This window comes from Pagrus major, chromosome 17, assembly GCF_040436345.1.
Source record: "Pagrus major chromosome 17, Pma_NU_1.0".
Lineage (NCBI taxonomy): Eukaryota > Metazoa > Chordata > Actinopteri > Spariformes > Sparidae > Pagrus > Pagrus major.
Window position 1 is genome coordinate 28977664 of NC_133231.1, and position 24427 is coordinate 29002090.

A 24427-nucleotide genomic window follows, 5' to 3' on the forward strand; every position below is an offset into this window, starting at 1 on the left:
CTGGCTGAACATGTTTGTGTGCATATCTATAACAATTCATCACCTCGTCTCTCCTTGTTTATTTCCTTTTCTTTTCCTTCTGTACACAGGTACAGCAGTAAATGCTCATGTGGTCATGGAAACGCTCTGATAAGCGCTAAATCGTCCCTTTGAGGATTGACAATTTGTTACCTCCACCTGTGTGTAAGAGCGCACAGGTGGTTGAGTCGGTTTACTTGGGACATGTGTTTATGCCGGCTGGGCCAGGCGTCAACATTTTTTTACTTGTAGAATTGTGCAAATCTTGTTTCCGCCCAAAAACATCTGAAATGATCGGACAATCAGGTTTGTAAAGTCTTCTCCTATGTTCATCAAAATAACATCTGAGACAGCTGAGATCTGTTCACTTAATTCATTTCCATTAAAAGTTGGGGGGGGGAATTGTTGATTTCCAAAAGTTGAAAAATAGTCAGTAAGAATTTCAGTAATTGATTATTATTTATATCATTTCTTAACAGAAATGCAAGAAAATTCAGCGTTTCTGTCCATTTATATATTTTCTCAATCCTCTATGATAGCAAACTGAGTTTGGGCTTTGAAATCCCAAGTTAAATTATTATGGTCATTTTTCACTATTTCCTGATAAGTACTATACTGACGGATTAAATGATTGGCCTAGAATATGATCATCAGATTACTTGATAATAAAATCAATGGAAAAGAGCTTGGATAAGTCTTTCATGTCTGGGTAAAGCTGCACAGACTCTGCAACGAGACATTCTCAAACCTTGTACAGTGGTAGGCACACAGAACGTTCCCAATTATTAAAAGCTTTGTAAGTCAATGAATCTCGTGTTTACAAGCCATGGTTCACTTGCAATCGAACAAGTGTGAACCAAAAAACAAAAACAAAAGAAAACATGCCTAAAAGGGGTTACCTTCTCTGATGAGGTACGAAGCAAAGCAAATTAACTGCATGCGCGATCACACACTAATGCAACACAGTCACATCTACCGGCATACTAACAAGTCTAACAACTGAAAAACACAGCACTGCCACTCCTGCTGTCTATTGTCACTAGTTTTTGAGACATTTTTTGGCTGGTTTTACCTTCAGATGCTTTCAAGGTCACAGCAGGCCTGCATCTGGCCAGCCATCTGTTTCCAGCCATCCCATGAGGCGTCCTGTCATCGGCGCTCCTTGGCCCTGTCCTCTACTGTCCACATTCGAGCTCGCTGGGGAAATGTCCGGCCAGACACAATAGCGTCTCAGTGATTCTACAAGTTTCTGATGCATTTCTGCAGTTGTTTCCGCTTCGACTACCTGACAACCTCGCAACAGGATGACCTCAGCCAGGTGTGTACACATCATTAGTATGCAGTGTACTCACCGATCACTCAATACTGTAGGTAGTCAAGTTCGTTTATGAAGCCCAAAATCACAAGTTTGTCTTAAACCTTACAATCTGTGCACCGTATGACATCCTACTTCCTTAGACCACTGGATCAGATAAAGAAAAAACTTCCATTGTACCATTGTACAGGACAAATGGACATGCAACACGTAGTCAGACCTAGCAGTAGAAATCCAATGTAGAGAGACAGACGACTATGAACCACAACACTGCAAAACTAGAAACTACTAGAAACTCCAAGTAAACTGAAGCCATTTTCCTGCCCATGCTTGTTCATCATAAAATGTGATAATTGGCTTTAATAGATCTCTATAACTTTAAATAATCATGACTTAATAAGCAAACATTTAAATCAAAGTTCAGAAGAACACATCCTTAGATATCATATATTAACAGTTTAAAAAAAACTTAATCTGCTTCATCAAGACTCAAAGAAATTAATATCTGACAAATATCTTTCGGTTTTAGATGAAATAAGACAATTGAGGATCATCTTGGGCTTTGGGAAATACTGATTACCATTTTATAGACCAAACAGCTAATCAATTAATTGAGAAAATGAGCAACAGATCAAACTATAATGTAAATAATTCTTTGCAGTTGCAGGGATTTGCAAGATTCATCATAGATTCATTAGATTCATAAACGATGCTCAATTGAGCCACGCTGACTCCAAACCAGAGACAAAAGCTCAGACAAAAACATAAAATACAGGTATCTCTCATTAAAAATAACCACACTTAATCAAACTTCGACAGCAAAATACTCCGTCCATGTAGGATCCCTGTGCAGCTGGTGAAAAACTAATTGAGAAAACATAAAAACGTAACACCACTGCAAATTGAACTGTGAGCACAATGCTTTCACAAATAGGAGTTTGTCCTTGGCTGAAGAAAAAACCTTTCATTAAAAGTTCCAAATATTTAAAAGCCAACTCCTGACATTTGATTAGAATCAGTAGATAAGTGATTGAGTAGACACTATCTTATTTAAAAAGCTGTTTCAGTAGCAGTATTTCCACAAAGGATCCTTTAATTGAGTGGTCTCTGTAGATGCCTCCTAAAAGTAGACCTCTCTCTGTCACATTACATCCAATTCAATCCAAATGCTGAATTTAAAAGATCAGGGAACAGAGACTCCAAGCTTCCCCAAATTAAATCTTCAACGATTAATTACACAGGATCCACTTAAGACAGAAACAGCATTTGTTACTGTACCTTAGCTTTCAAACAGCGATCCTCCAAGCAGGTGAGTGTAGCAGGTTGGCACAGGCTGGTTGAGACAGCAGCTGTCAGAGTATCTGTGAAGGAAAAATAAAGAGATCACTATTACATCTGTGTTTGTCTGTGACATAATGCTGGACAGCTTACAGGGATGCAACCTAAGCCTCTATGAGCAGTCGGAGCAATTGTGTTGTATCTTACTTCAAAGCCCTAACAATGAGTAACAATCACAGATGATTATATACCATTACTACTGGATGTACGATTCTTTTCATCGGGAAAACGTCAGAATGTGACCAACAATGTAAACCAATTTCTTTTGGACTCTGGGGAACAGACTTGGTTGGCGATGTTGCATGAGAACAGGTTGCTTTTGCAATAAGTGAACACAATCTTTTGACAAATCCCAGAGCTCAAACTAGCCAAATCTGACGGTGGCATCTCAGTTCACAATCTGCTCTGGCAATCTGCTCCCAGGAAAACATTCCCACCTTGCCAGTTCACAAAACTAAACTGAACTTCATATGATATTACAAAAAAAAAACCCATTTCTCTCTGCTTACTGAGATGTCAGAACTAAAATAAGCGCCTCGAGGTAGTATGCCTCCACGCACAGGATAAGTTGCAGTTTACATCTGTGTCTGTCCAGATTAATAATATACTGTATGTAGTGAAACCCCACAGGCTTGTGGTGGACTACTGCTGCATGTCTATTAGTTTGTTAGCTCATTGAGACAAAGAAAACAGAGTCAAATTTGATTGTATGTGTTCAAATTCTTGTCCAATAAAGCTGATTCTGACAGAACAGAAGGTTACAGCCATGACGATATTTATGGATGTTGCTGCAAAGAAGCTGCAAATTCAAAAAAGGTTGATGCTTCACACACATGTTCAACCAGACAGCACTGAAGATCTTTACAGTCAACACAGTTTCAAGGTGAGCACTAAACATATGCGTCATTAGCGATTAGCATGAAATACGGGTAATGGTGTTGAATAATGGCCAGAAAAATGTTTTTGAATAACTTTATGATGACACAGAGAAGTTGACTTTTGATCATCATCTTATCCTATTACATTTGTGTGAAATGTTGTCAATTAGTGTATGAATGCTTGAGTTATGGCCAAAACTGTGTAAATAACCTTTGACCTTTGGTCTGTGACCTCCAAAATACAATCAGTTCATCCTTGAGAGCAAGTGGACGTTTGTGCCAAATTTGAAGAAATTCCCTCCAGGCGTTCCTGAGATACCACTTTCATGGGAACGGGATGGACGGACAGACGGATAATCGGAAAACATAATTCCTCCAGCGCCAGTTATCGCCACAGTGAGGTATAAAAAGTGAATTTTCTGAATAAGTGAGAACCTCACTGTGCTTGATAAGCAATTTTCTCTGCTTTTGAATATGCCAAGTCCTGAACATATAGCAAATGTATTTAATTTCCTGCTCCATACAGTCACTGCTGATTAGTTTTCAACTGAACATTAAGCATAAAAAAGCAATCAGGGGTTCAATCTCATGCGCAATCACAGTGGGGTTTATGTGCCAAATTCAAGGTGTGAAAGACATCACAATAGGCATTGAAACTATTTGTAATCTTAGAAATTCATTAACCTGGCCATTGTTCCTGAAAGTCTCTGTGTTAGCGGCTCTCTGTGCAGCTTCTCCGTGCCTGAACCTGGAGATAGACGACCATAATCATCTATTCAACTTTGCCTGCTCTGAAATGTAATGACCTAGTTGGATCCTGACCTGCACAAACTGACTAATTCTGACAAATGGTGATGATGGAGGTTTTGACCTCAGGCGAACACATTTCAAGTAGCGGAGCCCTAGAAGACTTGCAGAGGCAGCATCCTCTGGATTAGTGAGCACACCAGCTGGCAGCCACATGCTGATGATGGTTCAGTTAAGGTTAAGGCAAAGCCAGCTCGCCCGCTTATTTTCCTTCTCCGTGCTCTCAAGTTCTCTTTGTTTTGACAAAAGGAATACAAGCCCCGGATGGAAAGACCGACTGCTGTGTTGTGTATCAATAACAGCCTTTCCTGGGTAGAGTGACTCTATCTGGCATATGGTCATTATTTTCTTGTTTCAGTGGTATAAAGATAAATGTTTACAGACAAAAGTCTGTGCTCACCATTTGCAGGAACTAACAGATCAGCTCTGAACTTACAGGACTGCCTGGGAAAAACACCACAACATCAAAAAGGCAGATAAGGCTTTGTGGGAAACAAATTCCAGTGCAGGCTAAAACAAAAAGGTTCCAGACTATCTCTGAAGCACTTAAAGTTCCCAGACTACAAATTGCCCCTAACTGCATCTTGATTAATTTAGCAAAGTGCGTTTGTGCTTTTTAGCAGAACCAAGAAGGGTGCAGTAACGTAGATCAGCTGGCCATCTGCTCGAATCGTGCCAACATGTCTTCCATCATCATCATCATTCACTTGCAATTTAGCAGGTAGAGGGCATGCAAACAGAGGACAGTTCAACGCTGGGAAAAGTCTGATTTTTCAAGCCTCACAGGTCAGAACCATTGTGTGGTGATTGGTGCCAACATAAAAAAAAGTAACAGCCAGCAGAGGTGCCAGACAATCCAGTTTACATTTTGAATTATGCTCAAAAGGCAACAAAAAAAACTTTAAAGAGGTGGGATGAAAAAGGAGGAAAGATTCCCTGACCAAAGTACGCCAGTCCAGTCCAGCCCGGGCTCGGACTCAACACCTGACGAAATGCCTAAACACCATCCTTCAAAGTGAAAATTTGCAAACCACAACTTGGACCCACAACTGAGAGTATAATCAAAGCAATGCTTGGCCTCTGAACCGTTGGACCGGATGTTTGTTTTGCTTGTTTGCTTGGGCTACATCAAGCTCTTAGAGTACGTAAGTACTGCAGAATCGTTTCTGGACTCTCTACTCGACAAAACCTCACACATGTGGAATGACTCTATTGCTTCGGTAAATGGATCCAAGACGGTTGGATGGGAGATGATACCACAACATCTCTGGTTATGTCACCTCCCATTAACAATGCAAGAATACACAACATGTGTTCAGAGGAATGCAGGGAAGGAATGATGAGCCCTGTTCGAGTTGCATTTGTTGATGACTGTTTATTTGAATATACTAAAAGTACCAGCTGGGTGGGGTTTGCATTGGAAATACAGGGCTAGAGGGGAAGATATCTTCTTAAAAAAAGACATCTTAAGATTTCATTCTCATGCACACTTACCCACCCTGTTAATACCCCGGCAGAAGTTTGATTAATCAACTGAGCCCACTCTGGGAAGATTTCGTCGCTCGTCATCCCAGCTCAAAACTCCAGGGTGCCTGATCTGGTCTGAGGATCAGGCTTAGAGGCTTCTTGGGATCATCCAAAGCTCAAGACCATTACAATTAACTATTCTGGTGCCGATTTCTTGCAAGCTTTTCTTCTCAGCTCTTATTTCTTCATTTTCTTTCCTAGCAAGTCTTAATTAAGGAATTCGTTCAGTGACTACGGGAGTGTTCCTTTTCACTTTGGGTCTCTTTAGTGGCTGCTTGAGATGTAGGAATTGAAAGAGGTTTTAATTGAAAGAAGTTTTAATTTAAACCAAATTAGTGGTAGTTAAATGAGTAGTTTTTCTTGGGTCTTCTTTTTCTCTTAAAGAAATTAGTGACGTATATCAATCTTTAACCAAGACAAATGAACCAAACAGGTTCCCGGTTTCTTTCTTGGCTTGAGAACAAAGTATATTGTAATGCTGCAGGGGGCACGGTCCAAAGTAGATTCAGCCCTGGAAAGTAAGCTTTCAAAGCTTTCAAGGCTGAGATCAACAACTTGATCAACCAAACACGTACAATTTTGGCTATTTTTATGGATTCACTGCAAGTCAGTCTGGATCAGATCTTCATTTAAAATCAGATTGCTAAAAGTCTTTATTCAGCGGTTTAGCAAAAGGACACGATGATCCTTGTAGGTTTGGTGTTTCTTCAAGCAGAAACAAGTCGGCTTTAAATATCACTGTCGCCCTGATAGGGAATATTCAGGTTTGAGTGTAATGATGAGTTCTCCTATTCAGTCTTGTTCGTGACCTTTTTCTATTTGACTTGAGGAGATGGGAGACATTTAAATGGCATCATGCCATTGCAGATACTGGATAAGGACATGCTTTCTCTTCATAATTACAGTTGCACTCTGGATATTTATGAAAATTAAACATAGATAGATATCATGGTACGTCGGCAGTTCTTTAAAAAAAGTCAAATCTCTGTGCACTACTAGGGAATACAGCATATTTTATGTTTTCAGAGGCTTATTGGCTAAAAGTGAAACAATTACCCTGAAAGACTATTAGATTTCTGTTCAATGCTGCATGCAGTTTTATGGGAGGAAATAAAATAGAAACAAATATGACTGCCAAGGGTAAAACCAGTGAATTATTGCATATTATCTTTTATGTATTTTATTTCATTTAACTCAATTAATGCAAATGTTATAATGTTTAATCTCATTTTAACCTTAAACTTTTATATTTGTCATCGTTTTACTGTTTATGTTTTTATTTAAATGGAAAATCCCATTTTATTACTGCACTGAGCCTTTTTTTATAGCCAAAAGTAAAAACTGCCACCATAAGGTCAGACGAGGCAAGAAACACAAGTAGTCAAACAAGTCAATAGGGTTGTAAACAAACAGTTATATAAACCTTTTAATTTGGAGGAAACCGAGAGTGAGTGCATCCGAAATATTGAAATAAATGACTTGAATCTCAATATTCTGAAATCTGCTAAGACTGGGCAACAAAACCAAATATTATGATATTTCTTCAATTTAATGACTAAGTGGGTAAAAGCAAGTATTAGAACAAGTAGAACAATCTGGCAAGGTCAGAAAAATTGAATCCCGTTTGCTGTAATGAAGCCTTTAAAACCAGGAAAAGATAACACTTTACACACCATCATAATAAGATAACAACAATTGATATATTGCATGGCCTTGTCCCAATCCCTCATTGAATAGTTAGTATTTTAGGGTCAGAGCTGAGCCACGAAGCCTCTCTGTATACTGTGATGTGAATTCAAACATTCAGTTTAGGTAATGATTTAACCCTTGACCTTCGTTTTCTCTTCCAAATACAGATTTTGTTTGAAACCTTGTGTTCCTGGCCTTTCAAGCTTTTTTTTTAGCGCTGTCACTGTGTCCCCAAATATTAACAATTAACTTGGTCACAGTAACATTGTTATTACATGACCAAAACTAGAAAAAAAACACCATGAAAATTGAATATCCCTTCAGCTCTTAAGTCGCCTGTGAAGCTCTTTGAACTGCTCTAATTGGATGATTTATATAACTGTCAGTAGCCACCAGGGTTGTGCAATTTTTTTTCTCACAACTAATAAATCTAGCAGAGGAACTGAAAAGTGTGGCCTCTACCTTCCACAAAATGCCAACAACCAAGTGATCATCTGGCAAACAGACCACACTCCTGCCCTTTCTCCACTCAGCTGTCTATTAAAAGGGAAAACATGTGGTCTAGTGTCTTGTTTCAGGGAAAGTGAAAACACACACCCGCCGAGGTACACAGCGGAGCAGCGGAGTCAGACATGTTATGACTCTCGGTGTCTTTCTCCTTCCTTTGTACCACATTCCCTCACTCCACATCGCCACATGGGGTAGGGGTAAATGACATGACCCCTCCCTGCGATCACCAGACGGGCCCTCCGTCCCTCGACACCCACTCAAGAAAATCAATCAGTATTCAGGTCATGCCACAGCAACGCCCCCCCCTTAACACGTGACCTCTGACCCCAGCAGGGTTCTCCTCAGAGAGCGTGACAGGGATTTGTCCGTGCTGCCAGTGTCTGCTCCGTGTCCGATGCTAACTGAGTCCTCGTGTTGAGGAGGAGGAGGGTGGGTAGAGGAGCACGGCCTGACCCTGTCCACCTCCGACACAATAAATCCAGCTGAGGAGTTCAAGGTGGCCTGACCTGCATTCGACCCCGTCTCTGGAAAACACAGCAACAAGGCTCCAGCTGAGCCTCCCCCCGATATGCCCCAGAGCTGAAGGGGAGAAACAGAGGAAGCGCTCGTGTTTTCGTGGGCACCGCCAGCACGCAAACCAACACATTTATTCACTCATATTTCACCTCGCCCAAGTCTGTGACATCCGAACAGTTGGGAGGCCTTGTTTCTGTCATGGGAGGTGCATGGTGTGGGGGAGCAGAATTAGCATAGCGTAATTACACTGGGGAAAGATCCAGACTCCAAGGAGCAAGACATAACCCATAATTTGCCATTGTGCTCCCTATGCAATTGACAGTCGGTCTATGATATTGGAGATAAATGTCGGAATTCAGGCTGTTAGTTTAACTGATGGTGCATTCAGTATGATAATAACCACGGTCTTGCACACAGTGAATCTGATGAGCAGTCCCGCAATAGCTCTTCACCACTTTCCCCTCCCCTCCATGGGGTATTATCATGCTAATCTAAAAGAGAAGATATAAAAAAAAAAAAAACATTTCAGTGAATGAGGAAGTATAATAGGAAGCAGGGAGCTCTGGAACTGCGAGGAGACAAAAGACGGTATATTCACCCAGCTCCGCCTGAGCAAAGCAGGGGTGACGAATGGACACAGACATTATGCCGGCTGGTTAATTAAAAGAACATAGCATAATTAAAAAGGTCTTCCTGGTGAAAGGACCGCCTCGACGCACTAACTGACCTGTGTCTGCTGCACATGTTGGGCAAGGAGCAGTCGGTCTCTCTCCTTTTACGCATTTAATTTTCACATCAGAGGGGCTTTTGACTGACGAGCGGCAAACGCAGAAGTGGAGCTCGCCGCGGGAAGTGCGCCAGATCTTGGTGGGGGTGCTGGTGCTTGTTAAATGACTCATGATTTCCATTAGACGGTGAATGAAACTTACACAAGAGATTTGATTGAACGTAAATCCACATCTCTTGCGCAAAACTTTTTTTAAAAAAAATGTTTAAATCATGAATGTCTTTAGGTTCAATTACTCTACAAGTACTACAAGTTTGAAAATTGGAAATTGAAGAACTCTCGACAACTTGAATAAAGCTAAAGTGTGGATTGTTCATAACTAGGTGTACATCTATATAAAGAGGCTTAGATCTTCAAAGACTTTGTGGTGATGGCTGAGTGTTTATCTTGTAAATATTAAGACCTGGAAATCAAGTTTGTGATTGCCATAACTTTGTCAAACTACATTTTGTAGCTTTCTTTCACGCCAGTAAAGTAGATATTTGAATTTAAATGAGTGACAACAGAAAGTATTTACTCTCTCACTTTACTCATGTAGGTTTGGTGGGGAAAGGCCTCTGCCAACAGGTTTCAAGATCTGGTTTTACAACAGCTTGAGCTACACGTCAATGAGATTTGAACCTAGCTGGATTTTTGCCACACGTCGGGTCATCCAACTTGGTCCGTGCCAAACCTTCGCCACAGCACTGGGGCTGCAACTAACAATTATTTCTTTTAGTCTATGAAATGTCAAAGAAATTGTGAAAATTGTCATCACAATTTCTCAGAGCCAAAAGTGACATCTTCAAATTGCTTCTTTTGTCCAACCAAAACCCCCAAAAACCCAAAGACACTTTGGTAGGGAACACACATTCTCCATTTCTGGCTTCTTAAATGTGAATATTTTCTGGTTTATTTCCTCCTCTGACAGTAAACTGAATATCTTTGGGTTGTGGGCAAAACATTTATAGATGTCATCGTGGGCTTTGGTAAATACTGATTGACATTTTTTCACCATTTTCTGACATTTCATAAAACAAAGAACTAATCGCTTGAGAGACGGATTAACTGACAATGAAAACAACCATTAGTTGACGCCCTACTGTCGTATTGAACCAGGCTGAAATATTGCAAGAGTGAGGAGAGGATTTCTTGAAGCAAGCAGGTGGCAACCATCAAACAAGGCCATGGGCGTAGTTACATTTTCTGCGAATGGACAATGGACGACGGCAACTACCACAAAGCAAATATATGCAAGGATCCATACAAGGTAAATTCTTTGCAGCTTGCAGCATTTTGTTTATTTTACCAGTTATCTTGCAAGAATCACGACACAAGAGGAGATTATTGCTTTTCAACTTTTCAAAGTCAAAAAAATTCTGCCTCAAAGAAGCGGCCTATAAACAGCTCGTGTCTGATAGCCTTCCAACTGGACTTCCTGACATTTCGTCCTCTTGGTACCTGTAACAACAGGCCCACACCAACGCAGACCGTCTGTGTTTTTGCTGGAGGGCTACTGTCAGCCTCAGACATGTCCTCAGAGTGAAAGTGTGTGTGTGTTGCCCCCTCATTCCTTTCACCCGGCCGCCTGTCAGGCAGTTGTGACATTAAAGCAATAGCGTGGTTTGGTGGTGGGTGCTTTGTTTACCCCGAGCTGGTTTTCATGCCGTCAGTCACCACACACTGCCCCTCAGGGACAGACGGTGGAGGCAGAGTTGGAAACGCAGGAGAGCAATGAGGAGAGATCAAACAGCAGCTGAGGATTCATCCTCTGGACCGGGGAAGTGGCTCGTGTGACTGAGTGGGAGGTGTTTTGTTGTGTTTGTGTCTCTCTTTTGGCGGAAATAAAGTTAACAGCCTCAGAGTGAATTAACGGAAAATGTTTATAGTCAGCCACATCGCATCACCGTCAGAGTCGGTGTTGCACAATTACGGCTGAACTCATCATCAGCGATTACTGAGATTGTGCTCATGTTCGGAGGATCAAAGTTGGACTCTAATCTAATTTTCTGACCCTTTTCATCTGCAGCAGATAGTCGACATACAGTACCAATGCATCAAAGCTGCCCATGCTGATAATCAGATGTGTAAAGCAAGAACGCATTTCCATCTGCTTTCTTACCGACCACATTCACAGCAACATCATTATCCATATCCATCACAGAAAGGTCATGTTTATCTCTGAAAGCCTCTTTTACAACAACAGAGGTACGACGACCAGCAGGCTGAGGTTTCAGTTTGTTTACAATATGCATCATTGATGAGCAGCCAAACATGTCATTGGGTTTTATGTGTGTTAGCTTTACTACCGGAACAAGTAGTCAATTAATAGACCACTGACATAAATTAAGTCATGAGTCATTTGCTTTACAGGTTCCCTTAGGATTTTGTGCATTTTCTGATTTTTCTACCTTACAGGGCAGCTGGATTTCCGTGATGATGTGATCTAGAAAATCCATCATTCCTTCAGGCTTCAAGCTATGCGACTGTGGCAGCACACACAGTGGTTGAACCAATCAGAGTCCTGTGAGGACTAAGCAAGTGACTGAGTTTGAAAACAACAATGGCGGCCCCTCAAGAGGTTAGCATAGCTGCTGCTAGCATCAGTTGTATCAGAACTGGATCGTACATTTTTCTTGAAAGAGGAGCAAAGAACGGGACTGAAGGCTTTTTCAATCATCTCTCGAGTAGCAGCTTCAGCTGTTTGTACTGTTCATACATTTCTATTAAAATAAATACATTAAAGCAACATTATGTAGAAATTCTTTGCGATATGGCACCCCCCCACAGTTTGATTGCAACACTACTGTCAAAAATACAAATCCCAGATCTGTCAGATGTAGCGTAGGCGCTAACTACTGTTACTTCATAACAATGATATGTGTTGAAAACTTGTATGTTGCAGTAAACATGTCTGTAACGCTGTGATCCAACCCTCTCACTGAAGTTACACAGTGCAGAAACAAGTGATAGAGACACCATTCAACCGATTACAAGACACTGAACCATCAACATGATTCTGAAGCTGTTATTTTAAGGTGAAAAAGTTATAGTGTTTTTAGGAAATAGTTATTTTAATATTCTCATTAAGCATCAATGCTAATCTGTTCGAGAAAGACTCATGATGCATCTCTGAGGAATCAATTTTTTTTTTTCTGACCACAACTATGACACAGCTGCAGGAGTGAGTCAACACATGGTTAATAAACTGACACACATACACACTCTCTTGGAATGGGAATAGTTCAGGGCACTGTAGGGGAGGAGGAGGTGTGTTTTACTCACCCTGGCCGGCTGCCCGGTTTGGATTCATATGACACTAACTGAAACCCCCCGATAAACCCCCGCGCTCTCCCCCAAAGACCCGTTTAAAAATAGCATTGATTCGATGGAAACGAGCCCAGAGTTCTGAGAAACGGAGGAAAATGACCAAGCTAAGTGTGGGCGAGCAGACTTATCTTACACCATGTCCTAGCCAAATATTCACTGCACATATGGTGACCACTAAAATATACACAAATAATAGCGTGAGAGCTAAAGTATAGATCGTAAACAGCCACCATCAAACCCCCTAAAGGCTTTGCACGCAGGTAAAACACTTCACATGCATACAGGCACAGGGATTCAGAGTTAAATCTTAAAAGCAGCAGCGCATGTTCTAAATTTAACACATTCCTGATTTAAGCACAAGGGTATGCAGAGTGTTGTTTGTGGAAAATCAGCCACAATTCATATCTGCAGAGCGCAGGGTGCATGCATAAGAAATCGGATAAAAAGCCTGGGGGAGAAGGAGAGTCGGGAAGCCAATCTGAGTTTCATAAAAGCGTCAATGAACCTAAAATTAGGGGCTTGCAAAGTTTAACTTCCTGCCGTCCATTCAAAGTGTGTACAGTGCAGGAGGTGCGACGGGAACTGGCCAACTTTTCTCAAGGAACAAGGTCAAACGGCTCGGCTATTTTTGGAAAGTTTGGAAATTAGAAGCAGTCAGGTCCCCGCTGAAAGTACACAAGTCACCACTTAGAGGAGAGCCCATTTAGTTTATCAAAGACGTGTGACTACTCAGACTTTCTGTGAACACTTAAATAAATTAAATTTGTGAATACCTGTCACCTACCGAGCGTACGCTGAGCGGGAGCGGGATATGATCGGGACGTAACTGTGAGAAAAGCAGCAACTTTGGATGAAGAGGACAGAAAAAAAAGGGGGCTTATCTAGGGTTTTTAATTTCCTGCTTCATTTCACGTTTCAGGACCATAAAAATTCTCATTTCGAAAAACTGCATTAAGCAACAATGAGACATGAACATAACTCAGAATTACTTCTATAGTATCTAAGCAGCGGACCCCCTCCCCTCCCGCATTCATCCTAATTGCTTTAGCCAAGATGTGACAAGCCAGACAATTGCTGTGCAACGGATTATCAAGAGAAACCAAAAAAATAAAAAATATGATCAGATATTCAGTCCCTCAGTCTCCTTCTGCCAAAAACTCTTAACCCACACTGCTCTGAATCAACCTCTGTTGCGTAGATCTGCTCTGCGGCCGCAGGAATGAGGACTGCTTTCCCAACAACAACACTTCTTTACAGGACTTCGTACAGGAAGTAGTTCAGTTTGATGGATTTCTGCTGCATTTCACTCCACTGGGACACAAAACACAATCAGAATGTGCTTCCAATTAGTCTTTCCCTTCGTTGCCAAACTTTGGTTTTTGGTTTTTTTTTTACATGTCCACTGTAAACTGTACAGAGCTGCAACGATTAGTTGATTAATCGATGTGTCAATCGAAAGACAATTAACTGCAAACTACTAATTGATTAAATTAATTAATATGTCAAGCCAACATTTGCTGGCTCCAGCTTCTTAAATATGAGGATTCGTTGCTTTTCTTTGTCATTTATGACAGTAAATGAAGATTCTTTGGGTTTTGGACTGTTGTTTGGAGAAAAGAGACATTTTGAAAGTAATCATCACATTAATTGATAAAGAAATAATCATTGGTTGCAGCCCTGAAAAAATGGTCGTTAAATTTTCTTTAGATCGACTAATCAATTAAATTAACTCAAGTCCCTACAGACTGCGAGACCAAATCTGTTTATTTAAACACATTACATTTTTGCAGCTCGGATCCAGACCACATTTGGGTTGAAATGCGATTCGGACGCTCGTGACGGATTTCAAAGCGTCTTTCGTTACACTTGCGATGTGACGCATCCAATGACGACGTCCAATCCAGAGTCATGGAGGTGCATCAGAGCAGCTGAGCAGGATACAGGCTGCTACTGGCAGAGCAGCAGTATGGAGGACAACACAGAGAGCAACAGTCAGTTAACAGTTTCGCTGGAATAATCTGTGTACTCTACAACGCAATGGCATGATTGTTTGGTGGGTGAGATGATGGATCTCATGTTTCTCGTGCTTCCGTTTTGGAAAGCCGAATCACCAGCGTACATCGTTACTGACGCCTCTGTTGTTACCACAGCAACCCATGCAGATAGGTTGGTGAGGTCTGCATATAAAAACTCGAGCTGATCGCTTGCAAAGAATAGTGCGGACACTCTGTCTTGACCTAATTTGAGAAATAAATCTGATTTGTCTGCAGTCTGAAAAGGGTTTAATTGTTTCAGCTGCAGGTCGAACAAAACAAGTATTTTTAGACAGCACCTTGGCCTCGAGAAGCTTGTGACAGGCATTTTGGCATTTCTACTTACCGAACTATCAGTTAATAATGAAAATATCATCACTTGCAGCTTAAACTCCAGTCTGAACGTCAGCAGGTCATTCAGTGTCACAGCTCGACTGCTGTACATTCACACTCGCAGCTTTCTGAAGCCACACAGCCCTCGTAAGATTACCTGCATTAAAAACGACATTAAAAAAAAGTTTTCTTATCTTAAAATTGCACAAAGCAGGAGCTCAGGCACGCAGCTGACTCCTGAATCAAACCTAAATTAAAAGAGTCTGGCAGAGAAGTTGGTCCAACTCGCAATGCGTTTAAGCAGCAGACTAACGAACGGTTGAAAACAGAGCTGTGCCAAAATACAGACGGCTGACGGCAGATTCTCAGGCAACGGCGGCCAACTTCAATGAAGCCAACCTGTTTTTTCTATCATGTCTGGCTCAACCTTCTTTTCTCTCAGTTTCATCACTCCATCATTTGTGAGATTCAAATCTGTGTCACCAAAAGTAGGATATGTTATATTCTCCCCATGATATGCAGCCAAACATGTCAGGTAAGGACGACAGATCTCATTAAAAACATCAAGTATATTTTGAGGTTTCGTTTCTTCTGCGATGAGACGTGCAGATTAAAAAGGCGACATGTGTCAGTAACGACTTCTTGTATAGAAAATGTGACAAATGTCTGCTGTGCCTATCGTTCTTTTGAAGAGTGCAAACCAGATCAGAGAGAGCTGAGGGGAGAGGCCCTGCGTGTCTGGTAGGCCTTTCCAGGGAAATAACCTCCAGCACAAAGATGGATGGTTACATTTCCTGCAGCAACAACAGCCGTTTGTTTGGAGGAAATGGGAGAGTAACTGGGCTGTTAGTACAAGCTGTGATAGCCACCATGGCTGAACAGGCAAAGAAAATAACTCCACTAACAGAAAAGGAAAACTTCACAAATTGAAAATCCGAGGAAAAGGACGTTACGGTGCTGCCCACGCCGCTTGATTGAGAGCCAATCTCAGGGAAAACGAAGCTCAGAAAACCCACATCAACGAGCACACAGCCGCGGAGATGGAGATGTGAAGTGAAGGTGATGCAGTAGAGGTGGGCAGTATGGATAACAGTCACCTTTATATTATGATATGGATTTTATGGAAATTAAATTCAGCATTATAGATTAAAAAAGGGAATTTTGTAAGAAAAAAAATCAGGGTATACAGTCATACTGATGCCCAATTCTTGCTTGGCCCCCCTGCCCACAACCAACTAATAAAACCTCGAAAGGTTATTTGTCATAATCAAAATCAAACAAACCAGAAATCAAAATGCAACTGATGCACCGTGTGAACCCAGGCAGGGAGTCTGCTGTCCGTTTTATTCATCCTCGACAAGCAAGTGAGCAAAGAGCAAAGAAATCATGGCATCAGCTGCCTCTCCTGCTCCGCTAAACAGAACGTGGACCCATCCAGGTGCATGCTGGTCCTTTTATCTACCTACTTATACAAACAAGCCTATCCTGCTACCTGATTCTTACAAAAGAAGAGAGAAGTAGCAAAAGAAAAATACTTTCTAAACAGAGCAAATACCAAATAATTTAAATACCCAAAGCTAATAATAAATAGCTTCATCGCGGCGATTTGCGCTGGACGATGAGACCATTGTAATTAGTTTGTTTGTTACATGTGAAATGGAGCCTATATTTACTTAGATTTTGTTTATTTTAACAATTAAATAGATAATAATAATCAAATATAATGGATTTGATTAACATTTTATGGCAGGTATTTCATCTGTGAGACATGTTCATGCATCTGAAATGTGCTTAACACATTTTTCAAGCAAAACTGTCAAACATTTGCAGGTTCCAGCTCCTTAAATGAGGGGAGTTGCTGCTTTTCCTGGTAATATATAATAGTAAATGAAGAGTCTGACTGATGTTTGGAAGAGAGGAGCAATATGAAGAAATTGTGACGTGCATTTTTCACAATTTGTTTACACAATTAACCGTGAACATAATTAGCAGGTGATCTATAACGACACTGATCATTAGTTGCCACCCTACGGATGCAATTTCCCCCGAATTTTAAGTTGTTATCTCGCTCCGAATTATGACTCAGCACAGTTCGGTTAAAAATGGTTTATCAAAATTAATTTACCGAAAATGCTAAACAGACTTAAATTAGATCTGTGTGAATGCTGCCAGTTTCAGTACATTTCCATTTTAAAGCAGTTAAGGGCATAATAAATGATGCAGCAAAAAAAATCTGATGATTCCCTAATTTCTCCATGTCTCGTGGTGTACATGATTCATCTTAAATAAAAAACATAACTCTCACAGTAATGTCTAATTTCCCCACCAGCAGCAGCAGCAGGAGGGACAGGCGATTGGGAAGTCAGGGGGGTGATTTGCTCCACTTTCAGCCTCGCTGGCTAATCAATGATGCAGGAGGTCTGCCCTCATTATGAAGTGATTAAGAGATCATTTGGAGCAACAAACCAATGCACTTGTGCCACCCACCCCCCTAGCCCCCCCCCCCCCCCCCCCAGCCCAACCAACTAAGAGTTCAACAATCAATAAGTGGTATGTATGGCCAGAGGCTATTTACAGAGACACTTGTTTCCTTATTTTAGTCGCTTCCTCCCGTTAAACACGGCGGCGAGGAGAATCGAAGTGAATTTAAAGGCGAAGTTATGCTTCTGTTCTCTCCATGGTGGCGAGAGGGGAAAGTGCTCTGATGTCTGTATTATCTTAATCTGCTGGGAGTTAATATTATGCCACTGAGCGTTAAGGTTTTTTAAAATAAACAGGATTCTGGGGGATTGTGGGTGATGCAGCTTGAATGGGAGTTTTGGAGGATCTTTGCGCTTAGTCATCAGCCAATAATCCTTTAAAACGATGAAAATCCATGCACATATGAAGCCGCATTAGCTACTTCTTCACATGAAATATGCATGAAAAATGACAAGGATTCATTTTTTGGATGATTCATTTTTTCTTTCCCTTTCAAGAGAGATCCTTTTTGTTGTGCAGGCTGCATCCAAGCTGCCCTGTGGGTAGCCTCCTTGTTACACAAGTCAAAGAGTGTGTGTGTGTTTGTGTGTGGCTTTGATACTATATAATGAATAACTACTCTCTCCTTCATCTAAAGGGCAACTAATACAGAACTGAGGGAGGCAAAAGCATGAATCTTAAAGTATCATGACCACAAACAACACACAGAAACCTTGGTGCACGACTTTACATAGAAATGAAACAAAGGAGGATAAAAGTCTTTGAAAAAAACAAACAGCTTCTGAGGTTTTTTAACAAAGATTCTTTCATGAGACCCTCTTCAGCCAAAGAAATATAAATCGAAGGCAAATTGCTGACATTGCGAGCTACAGGTTCTATTTTCCCCCTCTAATTGCTGGACTCCATCCACTGTGCTTCATGAAGCGTAACCAGACAGTGATCCAGTGTTCCTGCTGCGCTGCTTGTGGCCGTGGCGGGTTGGCAAGCGGAGCCAGAGTCCATGTTTCGACAAGGGGTTAACGTTTCTGAGGAACAGCTCGACAAAACCACAGGAAGACAGCCAGTCTGGATGGACGGACCGAGGCCTGTCACTTGTCCAGTTTTGTGGTCTGCCGCCTCCCGCCATCTTTCTCTTCTTCCCTTCTAGCCTTTCACTGAACTCAAAGCTTTTCCTCCCAAAATTTACACACTCATCAGCCTGGCTATAATTACCAGTCCTGCACCAAACCACACCAGGACCACAGGAGGAAAGCCGCTGCACGCCTGTTTTTGGGATCAGAAGTAATTACAAGCCTGCCAAGGGTTCAAATCTAATAGCTGATGATTGGACTGGTGGGAGAAAGCATAGTGAGCACTGAAAACATCCACTGTGTTCACCTCCAGAGAGCTGCAACAATAATAAGGAAACAGATGTAACTAAATTGGCAGTGTACATTATGTCTGTACCACAGGCAATCTGGAAATTAACTTTAAATATAATTCAGGCCAATGTACCTGGGAGATACTGTGCACTGAATCAGCAAAAAGATGAGGGAAAACTTTTTCCTCTGAGCACATTAGAGAAGTTATTTCTGCTCAGTTGGAAAAGTGGCTGAAAACTATTGGAGGAAAAAAAAGAAAAGCCACACACGACGAGGACAGTGATGGAGGACCCACTTCAGCCACGCAGCAGAAGGCACGGGGGCAGGTCTGCCTGCTATTCTTAACCTGTGCATTTGTAACGCTTGATGCAACATGTTAATGTGATTTCTTGCCAGCTGTGGCCAAACGGGGTCCGACCTGGAGGCCAAGGCCCCGGCGGTCTCAGCAGATAGCCTGGACCGGCCTGTGCTGCGTCAGCCCTGGATTATGGATGACGGGGAGCCTGCGGGGCTGACAGGTAATAATTCACTCCCCAGGGGTCCCACACCCTTCACTGGACACAACTAGCCGGGAATGGCTGGGGGGTGGAGGGGAAGGGACACAGCCTTGGAGCTCACATCCTCATAGCCCGCCCTCTTCCCCATTTCTCCACTATCCACTCCAAGAAACCGGGTTCTTATTGGCTGCCCAGTTGCCAAGGGTAACCAGCCATTATCAAAATGAAACATGAGGTGCCACAGACCGGTGCCTCTCTCAGGTGCAGGGCCAAACAAAGTCCCATATGTCGCGGGTGAGGAGCTGAGATTAACTGTTGCTTCCTGAAGCACGGCACCGCGCCGGCCCATTCTTCAGACACCGGCAGTTGCACAATGCTGCCATGTGCTTAGGGTCTGAGACACTTCAGACAAATCACTGTTGTCGAGGTGCCACAACAATAGCCCAAAAAATATTATCCAATGCTCTCAAGTTCTACTGAGCTTGAAATGGGGGGGAAATGAGCGTGAGGGCAGCAATTCCGCGAGTTCAAGTTCGCCTGAGGATTTAATGTAACATGTCCTCATATTTCCACTAAAGTTCTGTTTTTTCCTTGGACCGAGCCAAACTGCAGACTAACTGTGTGTGTGTGTGTGTCTGGGTGTTATATGTAGCTATGTTCACATATTGAGCACTTTATCTCGATGATGAAAATGGAAATAGGCCTGCAGAACGTCCCCCAAGGGCCACAGTCCTCAGCCCCATGGTTGGGAGCCTATTTCAACCATCATTACCCTGAGGACCCATTAGGAAGATGCCATCTGCACATGCGGGGCCCCTCCGCCGGGGCCTCTTGTCATTTCAAACTAAAAGCAAGTGCCGAAATGGAAATCGGAAATAAAATTACAAACTGGGCTAAATGCACCATTAACCATGCTAACTGAGCGACGGACCTATCAGGGCTTGGAAATGAGAGCTGGACGAAGAGCGAGCAATTTTCAGAGGTGACGAGGAAATGAATGCACCGCCGCCGCTTTGCTCTCTCTCTCTCTCTCTCTCACATTTATGACTGTAACTCACTCGTCAGCAGAATGTGACTTTCCTAATGGTGTTGTGTTAGAAAAACAGAGAGGAGTTGATTGTTTGCGAGCGCCACAAACGGGAGTTGAATATAGATTTGACTGCACTATATATAGTGTAAGTAGGAGTGCATGGCAGACATGCTGGTAAGTATCAAACAGACGCAGGAGCATCTCACTTCTCTCCTGCAGGGCAGCAGCAGCAGCACCTCTCCTTGTCACCACACCAGTGACATGTCAAATAAAATAAACCTGAAACCGCACTGCAATGTCCTCGGAGCAAGCGCAGAGTGCTAAGTCACTGTACGACTGCGGTAGGAAAACCGCAAGCCATCTGTGGCCTCCCCATCCATGATATCACTGCAGCAGCTGAGATGTGCAGGGAGGGGGAAAGAAAAAAAAAAAAAAATCACAAGATCCGACCACACAGTTTCCACTTAAACATCTGACTGCTTGTAACAAGCGGAGTGCATGTTTCTGCCACAACAACCAAAAACAAGACTGTGAATGAGCCAAAGTTTCCTGTGCTGTTCAATCAATGCAATGTGACCCTTTATAGGGGTCGACCCATATGTTTTTGTCAGGGCCGATACCGATCAATCAAGGAGACTGATAAGCGATACCTGGAACTGACATACATCTGCAGTAAACATTTAAATCTTGGTGTCAAAATCTACCGACTACAATTTATTCAAGTACTCTAGTTAAAGGTGCACTATGTAGTTTTGCGGAAGACATTTAAGCCAGAAGATAAAGATCTTCTTTGGAGTAATGTCATGCATAAAAAAACTAAATAAACACTATTAGTTTTCATGAGTGAATAAACAAACTGACCTTAAAAAGGACAACATAATTTCATACCGTTTCACTTTGTATATGTGGCGGACCCTGCCACCTTTCTAACTTCGAACAGTCTTCTGGGGACCTTATTTTCCTCTGACAACAGCTTGTTTATTCACTTATGGAAAAGATAAATATTATTGACCTCATAAATATGAGTTTGAATTTCTTCTCCAAAACTACATAATGCCCCTTTAAGTTAAATGTTGAACATTTTCTGCTACTTTATACTTCCACTACATTTATTTGACAACTTCAGTAACTCCTTAGTTTGCAGAATCAGATTGTTCAGTGTTGACAGGCCGTTAGTTTTTGACGTGTAACCAATCAGATAGCTTTATGGGTGGGACACTGAGTGAAGATGCTGCATCACAGCCAAACTTCAGCATTTTTTAAACAAATGTATTTTATCGCCAATCAGACACATGAAACACAAGATACCAACACTCAGGAAAATGCAGGATATTGGCCGCCCATAAAAAAATCAGTCTATCCTCGAGCCTTCAGCCAAACATGCATATTTAAAATGCCTTCAAAACTTTTATTTTTTGCAAGGCCAGAGACAGGATCAGTGGAAAAAACAAAAATAAAAAAGGAGCAAGCTGCCTTTGAGTCAGACATGAGGGCAAAAAAAACAGCCTTGCAACAAAGAAGAAGATCGAAGAAGACGAAGGAGAAGAAGAAGTGGTGTGTCTGTCTTGTTTCTGCATACTAGAGATTTATTTATTGTTGAAATCTTCCTGAGCTGAAACTGAACACCCACTGAGGGGCGATGAGCAGGCTAATGCACAACAGGCTGAGACAAATCACGGTCCCACTTTCAGCTAGAGGGGGAAAAAGGCTGGAGAGCAGCTCGGAGCACCTATTCCAACATAAATAACCAGCAGCGAGGGGGAACAAACACAGGTTTCTAATCTCTTTGTGCATCGTAGGCAAGACTCGAGTCCGGTGCAGACTAATGCTGCTGCTGCTGCTGGAAGTCTGCGTGCAAACAGCAGAAACCTGTTAGAACAATGAGCTCATCGTTTCCCCCTACGAGTTTGGCATTAAGACAAAAAAAAAAAACTGCAGATGAAGTAAGCATTTTATTTAGCAGGTTTTTTTTCTTTTCCAGGGAAGCTCACACTTGATTTCATGATGTTATCTGCGAGTATGTGTTGCTTTTCTTTGCACAAACAGGTCCTGGGGTTGAACAAATATGGCTCGTTTCCGCTGGAACAAAAAAAAAATAAAACCAGGGGATCTAAATTCAATTAGTGTCTCGGGCAGGAGGGACGTTATCAGCTGCTAATAAGCTGTAAGTTGCAGGAGGAGTCCTGCAGGGACAACCGACAGACAGACAGACAGACAGGCGGCGAAAACATCATTTTTTTTTTAGTGTTGCATGTAATAAAGCGTGCATTCACAGAAATGCGTGACATAAATGCCTCACCACAGCACGGAGGAAAACAAAATGTCTTTGCAAAAATCAGTGTAACGTCAGCTGATACTGGCTCCTAATTTCTGCTGTGCAAAACAGAGCCGAGCAGAGGACACAGAGAGAGAGAGAGAAAACAAGCGGCTTCTCCGGACCCTGAACGCAACTTAAGCGGACTAAAAAAAAAGAAGAGTTCTGCTCACGAGACGTGTCAGAAATGTTGTGTTTACGTGATTAAAATTAATGTAGACGTTTTGTACACCCTTAAAAAGGCAAACTTGGGGAGCATCACACTCCTAATGAGTAAGTGAGCGCAGCTGCAGCAGCAGCAGCAGCATCGCCGAAGTCCTCAACTAGCAAAGCCGAGCCACTTCTTACCTTATCGTTTCCCCTTCGTGTCCTCCAGCGTGAACAACAACACACAAAAAAAACACACACAATGCGTCGTTGTGTCTCGGAGAAGACAAGAAAAGCGGTGAAGAGTTTAGTTGTCGCTAGTTGTGTCTCCGTCGGGCGGTTAGTAATCCCAGAGCGCCGGGGCGGTGGAGAGTCGCCCCTCACTGCTGTGACGAGACTGACGCCGGACTCAAATCACAACACTCGGGCAGCCGTTCAGGCCACGCCCCCCCCCCCCCCCGCCTCGCGCTCCACACGTTGACAGGCGTTCCAGCCAATCACGCAGCGGACGTTGGAGTCGTGTCCACTCCGATTGGTTGACCGTTCGAGTTCGTTGCGTCGAGGCCCCGCCCACCCCCGGCTCACTTTTCTCCCAGATGTTGAATGCCTGAACATCAGCGTAACTCTCTCCAGCCAATCAGAGCGCAGGACGGGGGGGGGGGTTTAAACACATGGCTGTTTTTGTGTGTGATACAATGTTACAACATGTTAACATATGACAGACATTTTATGGAGGATCACAGGCGTCATAAAAATATATAATTAAAGACATGATTTGTAAAATTTCTGCATCAAAATATCTGATAACAGCTGGACCTTTTGTTTTATATTTTTTATATTTCTCCCACAGAGATTCGTAAATTTAACGGTTTAATTTCACTGCCCGGAGAGAGTCGGAGAACAAGGAAGGAAGTCAACAAACCTGACTAAACTTAACGTGAATAAAACCTTCAAACGTTTTCCTCCCTGAGTCACATAATCAGAATCAGAATCAGAATCAGAAATCCTTTATTTGTCCCGCAAATGGGGAAATTCCTTAGTCACAGCAGCCAAAGGACAGTATCACACTTAAACAATAATAAAAAGTATAAAATAAACAATATAATAGATATAAGAAATAAGAAATCTAAATAAATATATTATTCTCAGCAATGGTGGTCGTTTAATAATAAAGACAACAACTCCCATGACACCACGCTACGTCTTTGTTTTGTTTAGATCGAGAGAAGTGGCAGAAATTACATACTGTGCGTTTAAGTACACTGCGAAGTATAGCATAATAATAATGATTTTACTTAGAGTGTCACAGAAATAATAATCAAGCATGTCATTAATTAATAACTAATTGTGCAGCAAAAATACCGTTAATACATTTGTGTATGAATCTGTGAATAAATAGACTCACTTTCAAAGTAATGCATTATTTTATTTTTTTAAAAGTTGGTATTATTAAAAAGAAAGGTATTTAAAAAAGAATTTGCAAATGAAATCCTTCAATAAATAGTTCGCATTAAAAAGAGGATTTCCAAAGAGTAAG

General features: G+C 41.9%; 1 protein-coding gene across 3 annotated transcripts in view; it reads right to left on the reverse strand.

Annotated features, from left to right (window-relative positions):
* Positions 1-23260, reverse strand: part of sema6cb (semaphorin 6Cb) — a 170650-nt gene extending 147390 nt beyond the window's left edge. For all 3 annotated transcript variants that reach the window (XM_073485695.1, XM_073485694.1, XM_073485693.1), the window contains exons 1-2: positions 23092-23260; positions 2612-2694 (exon numbers count right to left, since the gene is read on the reverse strand). The gene's annotated coding sequence lies outside the window, so the exon portion shown is untranslated. The remainder of the gene's footprint in view (positions 1-2611; positions 2695-23091) is intronic.
* Positions 23261-24427: the final 1167 nt, after the last annotated feature.